The sequence below is a fragment of the Cornus florida genome, unplaced genomic scaffold (genome assembly GCF_030987335.1).
Source record: "Cornus florida cultivar Cherokee Brave unplaced genomic scaffold, ASM3098733v1 CherokeeBrave_3.0.0_Hap2_Chr07, whole genome shotgun sequence".
Taxonomy (NCBI): Eukaryota; Viridiplantae; Streptophyta; class Magnoliopsida; order Cornales; family Cornaceae; genus Cornus; species Cornus florida.
The window spans coordinates 21,896,110-21,915,530 of NW_026775577.1; positions in this window are offsets into that span (position 1 = coordinate 21,896,110).

Genomic DNA, 19,421 nt, shown 5'->3' on the forward strand with positions numbered 1-19,421 from the left:
GTATCTTTAATGGGAAAGTTGACCATGGCCAGAGCTTTTGCGAAATGGTGTGCGTCTAGAAAGTTACGATGAATGTTTGTATTAGTTGGGTAAAGAGATACACCCAAATCAAGAGACGCCATATTGTCTATAAATACTAACCACATATGCCATTTGCAAAATGTTAATTCTGAAATTCCAGAAGTTCTTTCTTCTCTCCCCTAACAACCACGTGACCCTAAGTGGGTTCAAGCCGTGTGGTCAATTGGTCTTAGCCAAATGGTTAAAACCAAATTTAATCTTCATGTGTTCCACTTTGGTTCAAGTCAGAAGTCAAGTGGTCCAAGACACTTAAACCATAATCTAATTTGACCGAGCCATATTTAAATTGGTCCGAACCCTTTGATTCGAATTGCATTCAATTCATCATTTATATATATAGTATATATATAGTATAAAAGCATTTTTGAGTCAGAGAGAGTATTACACAGAGGTAGTTCACCGTATCCACAACGAGTTTGAAGTACTGCTACGGGTAGATGTAGACCATTGTATCCTGGGAGACAAACGCCGTTAAGTCCGTTAGCACCATGCGGGGTGTAAGTTGTCTTAAGGACATAGTATTCAATACTAGCCTCGGTCCAGGTTCTTTATTTTATTATTATTATTTTTTTATTGCTTCAATTTGAATGTTTAATTAAATATCAAGTTTTATTTCATTTCGAAATTGTGTTATACAGTTTTTTTTTTTTTTTTTTTCAAAGGAGTTCAAATGGATTTCTTTCTTATCGGAGATGGAGATTAGATGGATTTCTTTCTTATCGAAGATGGAGATCGGATTTTAAGAAGGACAATCCATACATTGATTTCTTGAATTGGTGATTGTTGGGAATGTAACCGATCCAGAGCCTGAGCTTGTTGAATCTCTACCGAGCCGAGCCGGACTAGGTTAGGCCAAGCCCTACTGAGCCTGAGCCCAAACACCACTCTAGAGATAATGAGTTGAGCCCAAGCAACCAAAAGTTCGGCTCGGTTCATTTGCCCCACTGAACACAATTGTTTTTAATTAAAGTAAAGATAACGTTAATGATTATGACGACACACCAGCTAGTGTGTAGGGAGGTTACCCTATCCCTACAGATGGCAATGGGTAGGCAACGGGGTAGAGTAAGGCTTCGAAAGTCTATCATACCAACTCCGCCCCTACTCCGGAACGGGTTTGTAATTGGTATACCATATTCCTACTCTTACTCCGACAGACAAAGTACCGACTTCTCCTGTGTATTCAAGGGTGGAGAGAGGGGTGGGCGAAGGTGGGTTTCAACCTACCCAAAAGAAATTTTTTTTTTTTTTTTTACTATACTACTTTTAGCCCAACCAAAAAAAAAAAAAATTAGTAATATTAGCCCACCCCAAAATTAGCCTACCCCATTCAGAAATCTTGGATCCGCCCTTGTGTATACTCTTTAATTGTAGAGGTGGGGCGGGTTATGTTACTTTTATTATTTAGTGAAAAAAAAACTAGCCCAATGTACTCAAATTGGGCTGATAAATAAGTTGACTCGGCTTTTAAATTACTAAGTATTGAATATAAATATATTAACCGACACTTGCAGCAAAGTACCAAGAGTCTTAAAAATATTTTATATATAATTTTTTTTTTAAAGGTACATATATAATCGGGGCGGGGAGGGGCGGAAATCCTTAGCTATCCCACTAAGTTATAGTAAATAATACAGAGAGTAGTAAACATTCCAATCACTTTGGGTCTTTGGAGACTCCAAGAACCCTCATCATCCATTTTGGGAGGTAGAAGAGATACCACTAGATTATAAAGTCCTTTGTATATATATTGAGCCCATATCAATATCTATATTTATACTATTATTAATATCACAAAGAGTTTTAGTACAGTATTTATTTATTTATTATTTATTATAATAGATTTTAATAATATAAATTTACCATTTCTATTTTGTTTTCTTTTCTAAATATAAAATTATCTAATTTTATTCTATTTTAATTCTTCCCATTATAATAATAATAATTTATTTAAGTTTATTAAAGAGTTTCACTATATTATTTATTTATTTTTAAACACATTAATTATTTATTTAGGTTTATTACATATAAAATTTATTTTTTAACACATTTTTTTGTTCTTCAAGCCCTGAAGATGAAAAAAATTCAGCACAAAGAGTTTAAATTTTAGCAATTTATCTTTCCCACGTCTTCTCTCATACTACAGGGGAAAATATATTTTAGTAGCCAATTTTAAACAAAATTGCTCCAAAGTGACCATAAAGTTTTTTTTTTTTTTTTTAAATAAATAATAATAATAATAATAAAAACCAAATTTAAAACATTATCCTTAACTAAAAGATTTTTCACTTTCAGAAAAAGAAACACATAAGTACTTCCAATTTTTAATTACACATAAGAGACTTACCATTTTAATTTTTAGGGTTAGTAAAATTTTCGGAAGTTGAAATTTGAGAAATTTCAAATTGTTAAAATTTCCTTGCGTTTTTTTCGGTTGAGTTACAGTGTTAGGTTTCCTTTTTAATAATTCTATTAGTTTCCAAATTGTATTAGACTTGTTCTGTCCGTATGGTGCTAGGTTTAGGTTCCTTTGTGTATATAAATACATGTAGTGGAGGGGGCTAATTGGTATTCGTGAACCTCCTTATATCTCACAAACTCTCTCTCTAGGGTTAGGGATTTACAACTATGTCGACGAGACCGTGGCATTGGAATCACGATTGTGCCGATTCCATCATTCCTTTGCCGAATGTAAGCAGCAACATCTTGTCCATGATTATCGAATACTGCAAGAAACACACCGAGACCCCCAAGGTCGGAGACAACAGTTCCGAAGATGCTCTCAAAACTTTTGACACCAACTTCGTCAAAGTTAACCAAGACACTCTCTTCAATCTCATCTTGGTTGCAAACTATTTGAACATCAAAAGCTTATTAGATCTGACATGCCAAGCAGTAGTAGACATGATCAAAGGGAAAACTCCAGAGGAGATCTGCCAGACTATTAACATCAAGAATGACTTCACTCCCGAAGAAGAATGTATGGGCATTTGAGTGAACACGTGAAGGAGCTATTATGTAATGACAATACCCATTAGAGGATTGCTATATTAGTATACCACCTTTTTTTAAAAAAAAAAAAAAAATTTAAATTGGTGAAATACATTGTTTTCTTTTTTGCTTTGTGAAATGCTTCAACTTCCTTTCCAAAAAATATGAATCTTCTTTATTGCCATGCCTAATATATATATATATATATATATATATATATATAGAATAAGAAACCTAATTACTAAAAACTATTACGGAGTATATCCAACCAAAAAATAAAAATAAAAAATTGGACAAAACTGTCCAACATCAATAATTTAACATTGAACACAAAACTGGAAAGCAATTTCTTGTTAGGGTGGTGATATGTATACATCTGAGGACTGAAAGTGGTTTGAGAGTGGATCGCACTAAAAAAACATTTTCCTTCTCGTTATAGGCTGCTCTTGTTCCCTATATAACAAGAGAAGAATGACCATTTTTACCAAACATATAAAAAGGTAGAATCAAGCAGCATGTGATGATCATCATAGTATATGATTTCAGAGTCCAAAACTTTGCATTTCATATACGCAAAAATATAATGATGAGTAGTCTGAAAGTCGGATGTGTTGATTGTTTTATGTGAGAGGAGAATGACGTCATTGAATATGATGACACCATCTCATACTCACATAAATTTAGCCCAATGTATCCAACTATCGGACTGTGTATCACAAGCTTCTAAGTTTCTTCATAATCTTCAAGTTCTCATCTGCCTGAAAATTTTCTCGAGAAAATTCTGTCATGGATCAGTTTCTACTCAGTTTCTTCATAACTTCAGCTTTTCAAACTCTTACCTCAATGCCCAACAAATGTATTCAGCAAACTCAGTTATGGACTGCAACAACACCGACGAAACCGGCCCTTCTACAACTTTTCTTTATTCTTGCAATGGTAAAAAGAAGTCTTGCCCAGTTTCTCTGATCTTCAGGTCTCAATCTCCTTACAATTCAGTGACCACAATTTCAAATCTCATAAGTTCGGACCCATTGGAGTTTGCCCACATCAATGATATCCAGAGTCTCAATCCCATTGCCTAATAAAGTTCACACTTAACCTCAAAAAACAAAATATCCAATACCTGGTGTGCGGATCTATCACTCCCAAAGAGAATAATAAATCTAATATCACCAAAGGAAGTATAAGCATATGTACTTGTCAGATCCTCGAAGAAGAAGACAGTTGAATTCCATCAATCTTCTTCATTGAGTAAAGTGTTAACCACATCATACCTCGCAGTAGCAGTTAATGCTTCCACCAAAAAGCGCAAAATGTCTTAAGAGTAGCCAATGCTAAATGCTAAACCCTAACCCACACATAGCCAATGCTACCACGTCAAACCTCATTTCATTTAGTCAAGTCTTAACCACATCCATCAATCCTCATCAAGGGCAGTTTACCAAAACTCTCCAATGCTGAATCCAAATTTCCTGAATTCACAAGTCGAATTGGACTTACTCTAAAGATTTTAACTACTATGCTACAAATATCCTGTAAAGGAAGAGAAAATTCATCATCAAAATTGAATTTTAAATACTAGTAGAAAAAAAACAATTGTAATCCTTCAAAAATATTGAGCACCACTTTTGTTATAATACATGGCCCAAAAAAGAAAAAAAGAAAAATAGTAGATTACACAGATATAGATGTTTCCTCAAATCTCAATACGTCATATTTTTTTTTTCTTAGTTAATACACTCACACACACATGCCTCGTCTGGGGCTTGAAACCCTGACAGTCCTTTGGGAAGTAAGGCCTGATATCTACATCATTTTATCATCACTAATGTAATGTTTGATGCAATTTTTCTGTAAATTAAAATGCTAAACCCTAAACCCACACATAAGCAGAACAAAAGGACTTCAAAGCTCCTCATGTACATATCAATCATACTGGCAAACATATACAAAGAATTATAGAAAAATATTTCAATCAAACTGAAGAACATCAATAGATGTGAAAATTAACCTATATCACTTATTAAAATATTTCAATCAGTCTGACGAATATGCATTTAATACTGGTATTGGTAATTCAATAAGGAGAGAAACAACGATCACAAAGCTAAAGGATAGAAACATAATAAAGTTTAATAAACACTTAGCCTGACTAAACAAAGTATCAAATACTTGATGTCCAATGGGGTGTTTCTCCCAAAACTATTGGATGAGCGCAATCGAAAATGATAGGGACTATCACTCGCAAAGAGAATAATAAATCTATATCAGCAAAGGAAGTACAAGCATATGTACTTGTCAAATCCTCCAAGACTATCTTGGAAAATCACAGAATTGAGATTTGAGACGTCAAGCAATCGTGCCATATACATGTAGGTTTCGCCCAAGCCAGCCCAGCAATTCAAAGAATAGAGGAGTGATGAGCACTGAAAAGTGCGCATTTAAACCCGTTAAGCTTAAGCATTCTAGTACCTTTATCTATCTTACTTTGCCGTTTTAGACTTATTACGTGTTATTTATATTTTCAGGCACTAATCCCAAAATTGAGCTAACTCAGCCAAATAAGAGCTTAATTGAAGCAATCCTGAGATAAACCAAAGGAGGGAGCAAAGTGGAGAAAGAAAGGAGCAAAAAGGAATCAAAGTTGTGCGGCTGAAAAGTTCGATCGATCCAACTTAGAGTTCGATCGATCGAACATCTATGATCGATCACAGTACTTCTCGATAGATCCAACCTTGGCCTTTGCTGAAATTCCAAGTTCGATCGATCTAACATCACCTTCGATCGATCGAACCCTATTTTGTCCTATTCAAATGATTGATCTTATCCACAGCTGTACGCCTACCAACCACTTTTGTCATTTTCCCCATAAATATCTTCGAAATATCTCAGCCTTGTCCTTATCCGGAGGAGTCAGACCACTTCGATCGATCCAAGATGCAGTTCGATCGATCGAACCCATCTTCGATCGATCCAAGTTAAGGTTCGATCGATCGAACTTCCTCCAGCGAGAAAAAGTTAAAGTCCTGCTCATTTATTCCGTCCTTCACCCAATCATTAGAGAATATGCCTTGCACGACCACAGCTCACCATAGGGTGTATTTGACCTACCTATATAAGGAATATGATACACTTTTTGGAGAGGAGTCTAGAGTCTCTTGTCACACATTGAAAATCATCTTGGAGGCTATTCTTGGAGAGGAAGAAAGGAGGAAACTAGAGCAACCATTGGAGGAGATCTTCATCACCAAGGAGCAGCCATGGAGTTAGCCCTTGAGGGTTGGATCATCACTACCATGAGTGGCTAGACAGCCATGGAGTTAGCCCCAAGCATGCTTTCTATACTCTAATCTTGTGTATTATTGAGGGATTAGCGTTGTATGATACATCTTGATATTCATGTATATATAAATCTTGATTATTTCATGGTTTGTATGGTTTAATGCTTCCAATTGACTATTCTATTCTACCCATATGTCTATGTATGCTAGAGTAGGATATTCATGTGTTTATCTCTAGATTTAGTGTTTTTGATGCATGTCTATGTGTATTGATGCTATAGATCTAGAGATTATCAAGATGATAAGCTTAATGAATGCTATTTTGGTTCATTTGATGGTTTATGCCTATTCTTGATGGTTTGTGCCTCTCCCCTAATCTAGATAGCTTTATTTTCATGCTAGTAGTGTAGATTCAGTGTAGTGGTAGTGTAATGTTAGATGGGAGGACAATCTACTCTTGATGTTTGATGTTCCATGCTTGTGAGTCCAAATGGCATATTCCTCTAATATTATGTTGTATGTGGATTGTGAGCTTAATGAAGGATTTATGACTAGTTATGATATATTGTATCTTTCACATGTGTTTAGACAATTTATTCCTCTCCCAATAAATATTTTGTACCTCTCACATGATGTTTAGATAATGCATGTTTAACTAAGTCATCCTTATGGATTGCTTGGACTATGAGCTTAATGAAAGGTTCAATGACTTGATTTGATATTTTGTTCTCTTCACATGATGTCTAGACAATATATTCCTCTACCAATAGATGTATTGTGGCCTCACACATGCTGATTGAGACAATTTGCACTTGTTGAGTCACCCTTACCAATTGAATGTCTTTTACACACACAACATTGTTGCAACACATTCATTTCCCTCATTAGTCACTTGATTATGGTTTGGAATAGTATTGTTTGGTGGTGATCTCTACACCCCAAGACCTTTCCTTCTTACTTACTCTTTATCTTATTGCATTTTAATTAATTCTTTTCTAGAAGTAATCAACCAACCCAACTCTCTTTTGCAATCATTTGGTACGCTAGAGTCGAAGTTAAAATTCCAACACGTATAATCCCTTGAGACGATCCCTACTCACTCTTGCTACGTTAATAGTGGTGTTGGTAGTGGTTTTTATAAATTTAAATTTGACATAAAAGGCTTTTCTTGAACCACACATTCACTACATTTAGTTTGGCGTTTACAAGCGACCTCGTCAGATTTTGGCGCCGTTGCCGGGGATTAACGGTTTTGTTGGAATTAAACTAGACAATTGTGTTCATTAGATTGCTTCTATTTTTATTTTATTTTCCATTGTATATTCTTTTCTCTTGATTCTCATTATTATTTGTTCAATTAGGTACTTGACTACAAGGAAGGCGAACTTTGGAACTTAAAACAATCATTGGAGCTTAAAAGCTAAATTTGGAGTTGAAGTGCTAAAGGACCATTGTGAGCAATTCTTGGCACTCTTGTATTTTAATTGTTTCACTTCTTTGTATGCTTGTGATAGCCCTTGTTGAGGTTCATTTTATTGCTAAATTTTTGTCCAAGCATAGGCCCTTGTTGAGGCCAATTTTTTCTTGCATTTAGGTTTTAATTGTGAATGGAGGAATTGTTTGATCCAAGTTTGGGGGGGAATTACATCCCTTCACCTTATGCTCCTCCATCACATTTTAATCCTTACGAGATTGAGTCCAATTCATTTCATGCATCATCTTATTATGGACTTGATCACTCATTTAATCCTTCTTATGACTATTGCCCTCCACCACCATTTTATGATGAATCAATTCCAACACCTTTTAAGTACTCACCCGGATTTGAAAAAAAAGTGTTAGCTTTACTTGATGTGCATATTTCACACACTTTACTTATTAATTCTCATTTTCAAGCTTTAGCCAACTTAGAAGCTCAAGTTGAGCAAATTGCAAGTACTCTTTCTCATCAAGAGGAGGAGGAAGAGGCAAATGAAAAAATGGCAAGAACTTCAATGTATATAGATGAGGATGATGAGAGTGAGGAGAATGAAACAAGTGAGCTAATGCCTAGCACTCTATCTTGTATAAAGGAGGAAGTGGCAAGTGAGTTAGTGGCTAATCCAATAGAACATAACATGATTAATGAGGACTTTCCTTGTTTTGATTATGATTTTATCTCGGACATGGCTACTCTAGAGAGTGAGGAGATGTTGACCACACTTGAGGTAGGAGAGAAGGAGGAGGAACTTGTTGAAGAGGGCCTTCCTTCTATTATCTCTAATGACCCTCTTGAGGAGTATCTTTTGGAAATGTATAAAAATTGTGGTTTTGACTTTAAAAGCTCTAAAAATGAAATGAACTCTCTAATGGACTCCTTAGCTTACTTAGAAGGTGAGGAAATGGTAATTTTTGATGAGGAGAAGAGGGATGAAGAGAGGGTGTTTCTTATTAATCCAAATGAGTCTTTGAAAGACAATGTCTCACCAATTATCAATATGGATGATCATTTGAATGTGTTTCAAGAACACAACAAAGAGGCAAGCCTAACCATGATTGATTTTGTTTTCAAGACCGTGGATGAAAGGAACAATATCATCTCTTTTATTTCTTTTCAAGTCATTCTTTTGGAGGATGATTTTATTGTCATAAGTGGGACATTAAATGAGAAAAGTGAAAAGAGGGTCAATAAGGATGTTTCATATCCAGTTTTTGATTCATTTGATTAGTGAGTTGACCTAACGTCTTGCTAGAGACGTTAAACACTAGTATTCGTAGAGTTTCACAACTCTATTCCTCCCTCATTTCTTTTTATTTTTCATTCTTGTGTACATTCTTCCATCTATTTTTCAAATTTTCATTCTTGTTACCATCATTGGGGCTTAGCATAGGATTTTCTGCACTTTCAGTTCAAAATTAGGCATTTGGTGCCAGTTCGATCGATCACAAGAGCACCTTCGATCGATCGAATTGTTCTTCGATCGATCCAACTATGGACTCGATCGATCCAGATCTCATTTTGCACCCAACACTTAGAAAAATTTTGGACCTGCATCCAAATTCCAAAATGCATGCTCTCGGGATCTCCAAATTTTCAAAAGTTTGATCGATCGTAAACCATTTCGATCGATCGAACTACCTTTCGATCGATCCAACATGTGGTTCGATCGATCATGAGTCCCAACACTTAGAAAAATTTTGGACCTACATCCAAATTCCAAAATGCATGCTCTCGGGATCTTCAAAATTTTACATGTTCGATCGATCGAATTTCATCTCGGATCGATCACAGCTATGTTCGATCGATCGAACTTTATCTTCGATCGATCACAGCTTTGCCCCTCTGACCCTTTGACTTTTTGATTTTTTTCCTATTTATATTTTGATTTTATTTTTTATTTTATTTAGTTACTTCTATCTTGGTATTAAAAATAAAAAATATATATATATAAAAAAAATAATAATAATAAAAAATAATAATATTTCTTTTCTTTTATTTTATTTCCCTTTATCTTATTTCCAAAAATCCAAAAATATTTTGTTTAACTTTAATTTTTAATTTCGAAAAAAAAAAAAAAATTTTGCATTCTTTATTTCCTTACATTTTTACTTCTTACATTTTTATTTTTATTTTTATTCACTTGTTTTTTTATTTTTGTTTGTGTACATATTTGTTTTGTCTAAAAAATAATAATAATAAAAAAGACGATTTTTTAAAGAAACATTCCGTCTTGCTAGAGACGTTAAACTTTAGCACTCATTTTGCACATTTCTTACATTTTTCATTTTTCTTTGTATGTTTTCACATATATATATATATATATATATATATATATATATAAAATGAAAAACAAAAAGTAAGAAAATTTTGTATATAGTTGCATTGTATATATTCTTTCCATTTTTTTTTTTGCATTGTACATGTTCCTTTTCATTTCTTGCATTGCACATATTGTTTTTCATTTCTTATATTGAACATATTCTTTCATTATATTTTGCCTTATTTAATTTTCTTTTTATATTTTGTTCATGCATTTTATTCTTTGTTTTCTTGCATTTTGTATATACTTGCTTTCATTAAATGAAAAATATAAAAAGATTCATCATTGTGCCCTTATGTGTAGTCATGCATACTTTATGCTTTAGTCAGGGTTTGATCTTATATCTCTCTTGCATCATGTGTTACATTGCCTTAGAATGCTTGATTTGATTATTCTTATCCCATTTGATATTTGATGTGAGTTTGCTAACATGGTTATTCAAGTAGGTCGTTGATTCCAAGTTTGGGGGAGACGTCTTTCGAATTGGATCATGACCGGGCTTCATGTCTACACCACCACGGTATACTCTTTCCACTTTTTTTTTTCCATTGTTCTCATTGCACATTGAGGACAATGTGCGGTTTAAGTTTGGGGGTAAGGTGTCTTGTTGCATTCTACTTAAGATTTGAGCTTTAGATGCATGATTGAGATTTGAGATTGATGTTAGTTATGATTTTGATCCTTTGAGGACTATATTGCTTAAAATTTAAAAATTGCTTGACTTGAGAGTCCAATATTCCTTGTATGCCTTGAGGATGCCATTTAGGAGTAAATTTTTCAAAAGATTGATATCTTGCTTGCATTTGTGGTCCACATCATCCTGAATATGTGATTGTTTTGAGATTCATTCTAGGATTCTACACTAGCACTGGTGCACACTAGCATTCATTTGTGGGGTACATGCTTTGTTGATTATTGAATTGGTTATATCCCAATTGGGCTAATAGTGCATTGAAAGCTTTCATTCTTGATAAAGGTGGATAACAACCCCTTTTCATTGAGTAGCCGGGATTCTTGCCTCATTAAGCAGTGAACTTCTCACGCCGAAAGGTGGAGGGCCCAAACTCTAGGTTAATAATTGATTTCAAAAAAAAAAAAAAGTTGCAAAAGTAATAAAAGTGAGGACTTCTCCCAAAAGGCGAGAAGTAGGAAATGATTAGATGGTTGTTGTCTTGATTTGTAGCCTAGTTGATTTGAGTTTGTAAGTCCGTAGGGGTGTCTTAACACCTAATGCCCTAAAACCATCTGGTTTGGGAGTCATTGACCTAAAGCTCGCTACATGAATCTTCTAGAAAGCTTAAGAGATCAACACATTGCACAATACTTCCATCTTTGATCCTCAATAAAATAAAAAATAAAAAAAGAAAAGAAAAAAATAGAGTGAAAAGAATAAGCGCACCTAGAACAATAAAACTTTAATAAAAGGTCCACTCTCTTATCTTGATGATCGGTACTAGATTTGTGTGCTAGTTTGAGGGTAAGGACGTGATTACTTCTCTAGTTGGCTAAGATAGCAACACACTTGATGCCGGACCTCTCACATGGATTCTAGACTTGTTTCGATTTTCATGAACATTTTCTTGATATGTGGAGGACCATACTTGCTTGCTTGATATTGAAATTTTGGGAGATTGCTTGGAAATGGTTGAAAAATTGCATACTTGAGGTAGTTTTCTCCCAATGCTTGTTTGTAATATTGGTGCCTCTTTTGAAAGAATGAGCTTAATGTTTGTGGGTATCATTTCTGGAAACCCTCACGAGACTTCACTCGTCCACTAGGGGTTTAAAAGGCTTGTTGCATATGCTAAATGCAATCGTGTTCCCTGCGAAAATGGTGTTATCATTTTACTTGCTTTCCAGTTTATACTTGTTTAGTTGTTCATTTCATTCCTTTATTTCTTAGTTCTTTGCTAGGGACTAGCAATATTTAAGTTTGGGGGTGTGATGAGCACTGAAAAGTGCGCATTTAAACCCGTTAAGCTTAAGCATTCTAGTACTTTTATCTATCTTACTTTGCCGTTTTAGACTTATTACGTGTTATTTATATTTTCAGGCACTAATCCCAAAATTGAGCTAACTCAGCCAAATAAGAGCTTAATTGAAGCAATCCTGAGATAAACCAAAGGAGGGAGCAAAGTGGAGAAAGAAAGGAGCAAAAAGGAATCAAAGTTGTGCAGCTGAAAAGTTCGATCGATCCAACTTAGAGTTCGATCGATCGAACATCTATGATCGATCACAGTACTTCTCGATAGATCCAACCTTGGCCTTTGCTGAAATTCCAAGTTCGATCGATCCAACATCACCTTCGATCGATCGAACCCTATTTTGTCCTATTCAAATGATTGATCTTATCCACAGCTGTACGCCTACCAACCACTTTTGTCCTTTTCCCCATAAATATCTTCGAAATATCTCAGCCTTGTCCTTATCCGGAGGAGTCAGACCACTTCGATCAATCCAAGATGCAGTTCGATCGATCGAACCCATCTTCGATCGATCCAAGTTAAGGTTCGATCGATCGAACTTCCTCCAGCGAGAAAAAGTTAAAGTCCAGCTCATTTATTCCGTCCTTCACCCAATCATTGGAGAATGTGCCTTACACGACCACAGCTCATCATAGGGTGTATTTGACCTACCTATATAAGGAATATGATACACTTTTTGGAGAGGAGTCTAGAGTCTCTTGTCACACATTGAAAATCATCTTGGAGGCTATTCTTGGAGAAGAAGAAGGGATGAAACTAGAGCAACCATTGGAGGAGATCTTCATCAACAAGGAGCAGCCATGGAGTTAGCCCTTAATGGTTGGATCATCACTACCATGAGTGGCTAGACATCTTCTTGGGGCTAGAGTTAGCCCCAAACATGCTTTCATACTCTAATCTTGTGTATTATTGAGGGATTAGTGTTGTATGATACATCTTGATATTCATGTATATATAAATCTTGATTATTTCATGATTTGTATGGTTTAATGCTTCCAATTGACTATTCTATTCTACCCATATGTCTATGTATGCTAGAGTAGGATATTCATGTGTTTATCTCTAGATTTAGTGTTTTTGATGCATGTCTATGTGTATTAATGCTATAGATCTAGAGATTATCAAGATGATATGCTTAATGAATGCTATTTTGGTTCATTTGATGGTTTATGCCTATTTTTGATGGTTTGTGCCTCTCCCCTAGTCTAGATAGCTTTATTTTCATGCTAGTAGTGTAGATTTAGTGTAGTGGTAGTGTAATGTTAGATGGGAGGACAATCTACTTTTGATGTTTGATGTTCCATACTTGTGAGTCCAAATGGCATATTCCTCTAATATTGTGTTGTATGTGGATTGTGAACTTAATGAAGGATTAATGACTAGTTATGATATGTTGTATCTTTCACATGTGTTTAGACAATTTATTCCTCTCCCAATAGATATTTTGTACCTCTCACATGATGTTTAGATAATGCATGTTTAACTAAGTTATCCTTATGGATTGCTTGGACTATGAGCTTAATGAAAGGTTCAATGACTTGATTTGATATTTTGTTCTCTTCACATGATGTCTAGACAATATATTCCTCTACCAATAGATGTATTGTGGCCTCACACATGTTGATTGAGACAATTTGCACTTGTTGAGTCACCCTTACCAATTGAATGTCTTTTACACACACAATATTGTTGCAACACATTCATTTCCCTCATTAGTCACTTGATTATGGTTTGGAATAGTATTGTTTGGTGGTGATCTCTACACCCCAAGACCTTTCCTTCTTACTTACTCTTTATCTTATTGCATTTTAATTAATTCTTTTCTAGAAGTAATCAACCAACCCAACTCTCTTTTGCAATCATTTGGTACGCTAGAGTCGAAGTTGAAATTCCAACACGTATAATCCCTTAGGACGATCCCTACTCACTCTTGCTACGTTAGTAGTGGTGTTGGTAGTGGTTTTTATAAATTTAAATTTGACATAAAAGGCTTTTCTTGAACCACGCATTCACTACATTTAGTTTGGCGTTTACAAGCGACCTCGTCAAGGAGCTTCATTTAGAAGCTTCTTTGGTAGAGGTGGGGTTAAATCGGAACCGAATCAATTTCAATGGATCCTAAAAATTTGAAACTGCACCCGGAATCATTGGACCCTAGAACCAAACATAACATAACTGTAAAATACCGGTTCAGTTCGATTCTGGAACTTCAAAAACCTCCAAATTTTGATTGATTGCCAAAACTAACAAACTTGAATGATTCTATTAAGCTAAACTCAACATAATCAAAGAACCAAGATAAAACAATGCATAACATAATCATGTTACAAGAGAGATATTACTTTGATCACATGAAGAAGCATAAGTTATCACCAATATACCAAAATTTATTCACTTTCTGTGGTGGTAAAGCTACTGGAATAAATGTTATAAACTCTAGTGAGATCTAAAGTGTAACACCCCCACATTTTCCACGCATAAGTTGATCAAGCTTATACACGAAAAACGAGGGATATCAAAAACAATTGGCAATATACAAGCATGGAATACAAAATGATGGAAATAAAAGAATTTAGACAGGAAAGAAACATTAAATAATACAACATCCATCCATCCTTTATTTAATACAGTACTTCATTACAACTTGGAAATCCTACGTCAGGGATCCCTAAATATAACCCTGAGAGTTCAACGTCAAAAGTAAATAAAAACTGAAACTGAAATACTACATAAAACTTCTACCCTGCACTGGATCGTAGGAGTAGATGAGTTCGGATGATGGTCCCACACTGCTAACCTCAGCCTTGAAACGGATACTGACCGTATCCTGAAATAACAACAATGGTGGGTCAACCCCACGAGCAAGTCCTCTCTACTATGACCCAAATCAGAGAATCAAATAAATTAATCATTATGAATCGGTTGAGTACTATATCTGTATACATCCTACGGGAACTATCCGATGTATAACATGACCTCAACCAGAATAGACGGTGATCACTTAGACTCACACTAGGTGGTCAAGTGTCGCCTTTCCCTACCCGGGAAATCAGCTATTATACATGGTGTACGGTACTGACAACACAGACTATAACGAACTACACAGTGATAACACCTCGCAAAGTACTGATGAATATACTGAGCATATAAATTAGGCAACACATGCCAACAATATTAATAAATGTACCGAGAATGTCAATTTAGGCAACACATGCCAATAATATTAATAAATATACCGAGTATGTCAATTAGGCAACACATGCCAATAATATTAAACCACATACCCCGACAGCCACACATCTGTCTATCGCAACGAATGCATAAGGTATAAATGAGTCTAAACTTATTAGTCAGCTCACATGGTTCTATATGGCAACACATCCATATAATATAAATGCGACATAATAAACAGTCCATTTATTCCCTGAAATGCACACAGCATAATAATCATGGTTTATATACGATTAACAGTATAAATATTCCATAATATATAATGGGTTATTTATATGAAGAAAACCACGCACTAATTAATTTAACATTAATGGTTATTACAGTTTAATAAAATAATACCATTAATAGTCGTTAAATCAATTACATATGTTTACTAGCGATTCGCACTTTAACTGATACAATTAATATTTAGAAATATTAATCGGACAATTATAATAATTAACGAGAAATAAAATAATAATATAATGTCCCGTTAATTCCAAAAATGCCAACCCGAGGCCCCAAAATGTATAGTGAAGGTCCTGGAAATGACAAAACAGTCCCTAGGGGTATTCTGGACTTTTCCAGCAGCCGCAGAGGCCCTTCACGCGCCCCCACGCGCCTCCCAGAGCTCCCCACACGCGCCGCCAAGCTTTCCCACTCTCCCACGCGCGTCTGGCGTCAGCCACGCGCGCACACGCGCTCCCACGCGCGTTTGGAGAGTCCCACGCGCGCGCACGCGCTGCCACGCGCGCGTTGATGGCTTCCTGCTGACGTGGCGTTCTCCGGTTGGTTGGCTGCATCATCCTTCCTACATGCGCGCCACACCGGATCATCTCATCTGCATCTCCTCCATCCAACGTCCACGGATCCGGGTGTACCGCGGTATCATGGACCGCGATGCACCGGATCAATCAGACTCCACTAATGGCCAGGATGCGCGCGTACACCCTCCTATGGTGTGCCGCGTCGCACCGGATCACTCCGGTCGTCTCCCCCACTGCCGGCGACCGGAAAACTCGCCGGAAGGTCGCCGGAAATTGCAGAAAATGCCCGGAAAAATCTAGAAAATTCTAGAAAAATCCCTAAAGTCTTATTTAATTATTTTTAGCCATTATTAATTTCATAGGACATTAAATAAATATATACCATCCTATATAATTAAAATTCCATTAATTTAATAAAATAAAATTAATAATTTATTAACCTCCAAACCTTGGCTCTATGCATAAAAATAAGCTAAACAATTAATTTATTAATTCAAAGGGGAAAAGTAGATAATAACTTGCCTTTTTGGATTTAAAATAAATCCGCCGGTCTGCGCGTAGTCGGGTAAAATTGCCTACACCGGTCCAAGCTTCTTTCTCTTTCTCTTTTCCTTTCACTCTTATAAAATAGCTCTCTAGAATTTATACTTTGCTTCTAACTCCCTTTTATTTTTTTTTCTAAGGCAAGCTAGTTAATTTATAGACAAAATATATAATATAAATATTACAAATATCTAATTTATAATAACTTCTCACCCATTTCTCATATTCCTACCTATATGGCTTTAATTCCAACCATAACCATTGATGCAATCCTATCCTAATCTCTAATTTCATCATGACTTTGGTTTAATACTATTATTATTATTATAACTATTATTATTATTATTACTAATATTATTATTAATAAACTTTTATTATTATTATTATTATATTCTTATTATTATTATTATTAAACTAATATAATTATTATTATTGTTATTACAAAATAATATATTATATCATCATAATACTTGATAACACAAATATAATACTCTAATTAACTAATATTGCTTAATTAAACATAATCAACAAATAAAAGTAATTAAAATAATACATGCACAATTAAATGAATGAATTTACTATTTTAACATACACAATTAATTTACATGCACAATTAAATGAATTTAATAAAATAATGTAGTATGCACAAATAAATAAAATTAATTAACCTAACACAAAATTAATTTAAATACATTCTTTAAAATTACGGGGTATTACATTCTCCCCCCCTAATAAAGGAATTTCGTCCCCGAAATTCACTACATACCTGTCTTAAAAAGTTCTGGATACTTGGCACGGATAATATCTTCCCGTTCCCAAGTAGACTCTGTAGCACTATGATGACTCCACTGTACACGTACTAATGGAATAGTCTTCGTGCGCAGTATCTGATTCCTACGATCGAGAATACAGTAAGGTTGTTCCAAATAGGTTGCATCGGGTTGCAACTCAATCTCACCCACATCAATGTATTGGTATCGATCTTCATCCCGTAGAAATTTTCGCAGCATAGATACATGAAAAACATTATGTACCCTATGAAGATTATCTGGTAGAGCCAGACGATAAGCTACTGCCCCAATCCGATCTGTAATCATAAAAGGACCCACAAAACGAGGCGATAACTTACCCTTTGACCCAAACCGCATTACTCCCTTCATAGGAGAAACCTTAAGCAAAACCTGATCACCAACCTTAAACTCCAAAGCACGAGTTCGACGGTCAGCATAACTTTTCTGTCTGCTTTGAGCTGTACGCATCCGATCCCTAATGATAGCGATCTTTTCTGACGTGTCCTTAATAAACTCAGGACCCAAAAAGTTGTTCTCACCAACTCCAAGCCAACAGACAGGAGACCTACACGGTCTACCGTACAAAGCCTCAAATGGTGCCATACCAATAGTTTCCTGATAACTATTGTTATACGCAAACTCTGAAAGCGGCAAATATTCCTCCCAATTGCCCTTAAAATCAAGAACACATGCCCGCAACATGTCTTCTAAAATCTGATTAACTCGCTCAGTCTGTCCATCTGTTTGAGGATGATAAGCAGTGCTAAGATATAGTTCTGTACCCAAAGCCTGCTGAAAGCTCCTCCAAAATCCTGATACAAACTTCGGATCTCTATCTGATACGATGGACAATGGTACACCATGAAGTTTCACCATTTCTGCAATATACAGCTTAGCATACTGTTCTGACGTAAAGTTTGACCGAACAGGCAGAAAGTGAGCGGACTTGGTCAATCTATCAACAATGACCCAAATAGAGTTGTGATTATGCTGTGAAGTAGGTAATCCCTCTATGAAGTCCATGGAAATACTTTCCCATTTCCATTCTGGTATGGGAAGTGGCTGTAACGATCCTGGCGGTCTCTGATGATCAATCTTAATCATCTGACAGGTGCTACATTTAGAGACAAAGATAGCTATATCTCTTTTCATGCCGGCCCACCAAAACTGGCGTTTCATGTCCTGATACATCTTGTCTCCCCCTGGATGTACAGAGAACTGAGAAGTGTGTGTCTCTCTCATCACAACATTTCTCAAATTATCAGCTGAAGGCACAATTAAACGTCCCTTGTACCTCAATCCTCCATCAGTCCCTATAGAATAAAAAGGAACATCTCCGGAGGCTAACTCCGAAACCCGATCAATACACTGTTGATCTAAGAGTTGCGCTTGAATGACCTGATGAATGATAGAAGGAGTTACTACCACACATGCCATAAAAGCGTCTGCTAACTCATCAACAGTCTTCAAAGCATCCCACTCTGTTGTAAACAAAGCTGAAAGGCTGACATAGGGTCGGCGACTGAGTGCGTCTGCTACAACATTCGCCTTCCCTGGATGATACTGAATAGAGAAATGATAGTCTTTCACGAATTCCAACCATCTGCGTTGTCTCATATTCAGTTCCCTCTGTGTGAACAAACACTGTAGACTCTTATGATCGCTAAACAATCGAAAAGTCTCCCCCAAAAGATAATGTCTCCAAATACGCAAGGCAAAAACCACTGCGGCGAGCTCTAGGTCGTGAGTCGGGTAATTAAGCTCATGAGGCTTAAGCTTCCTAGACCCATAAGAAACTGGTCGCTCTTCTTGCATCAACACACAACCCAAACCCTTCAGAGAAGCGTCGGTAAATACTAAATACTCGATTCCACTCTGAGGTGTGGCTAAGACAGGTGCAGAAGTTAACTTACTCTTCAATTCAGCAAAAGCAGTCTGACAAGAATCATCCCATACAAATGGTACATTCTTC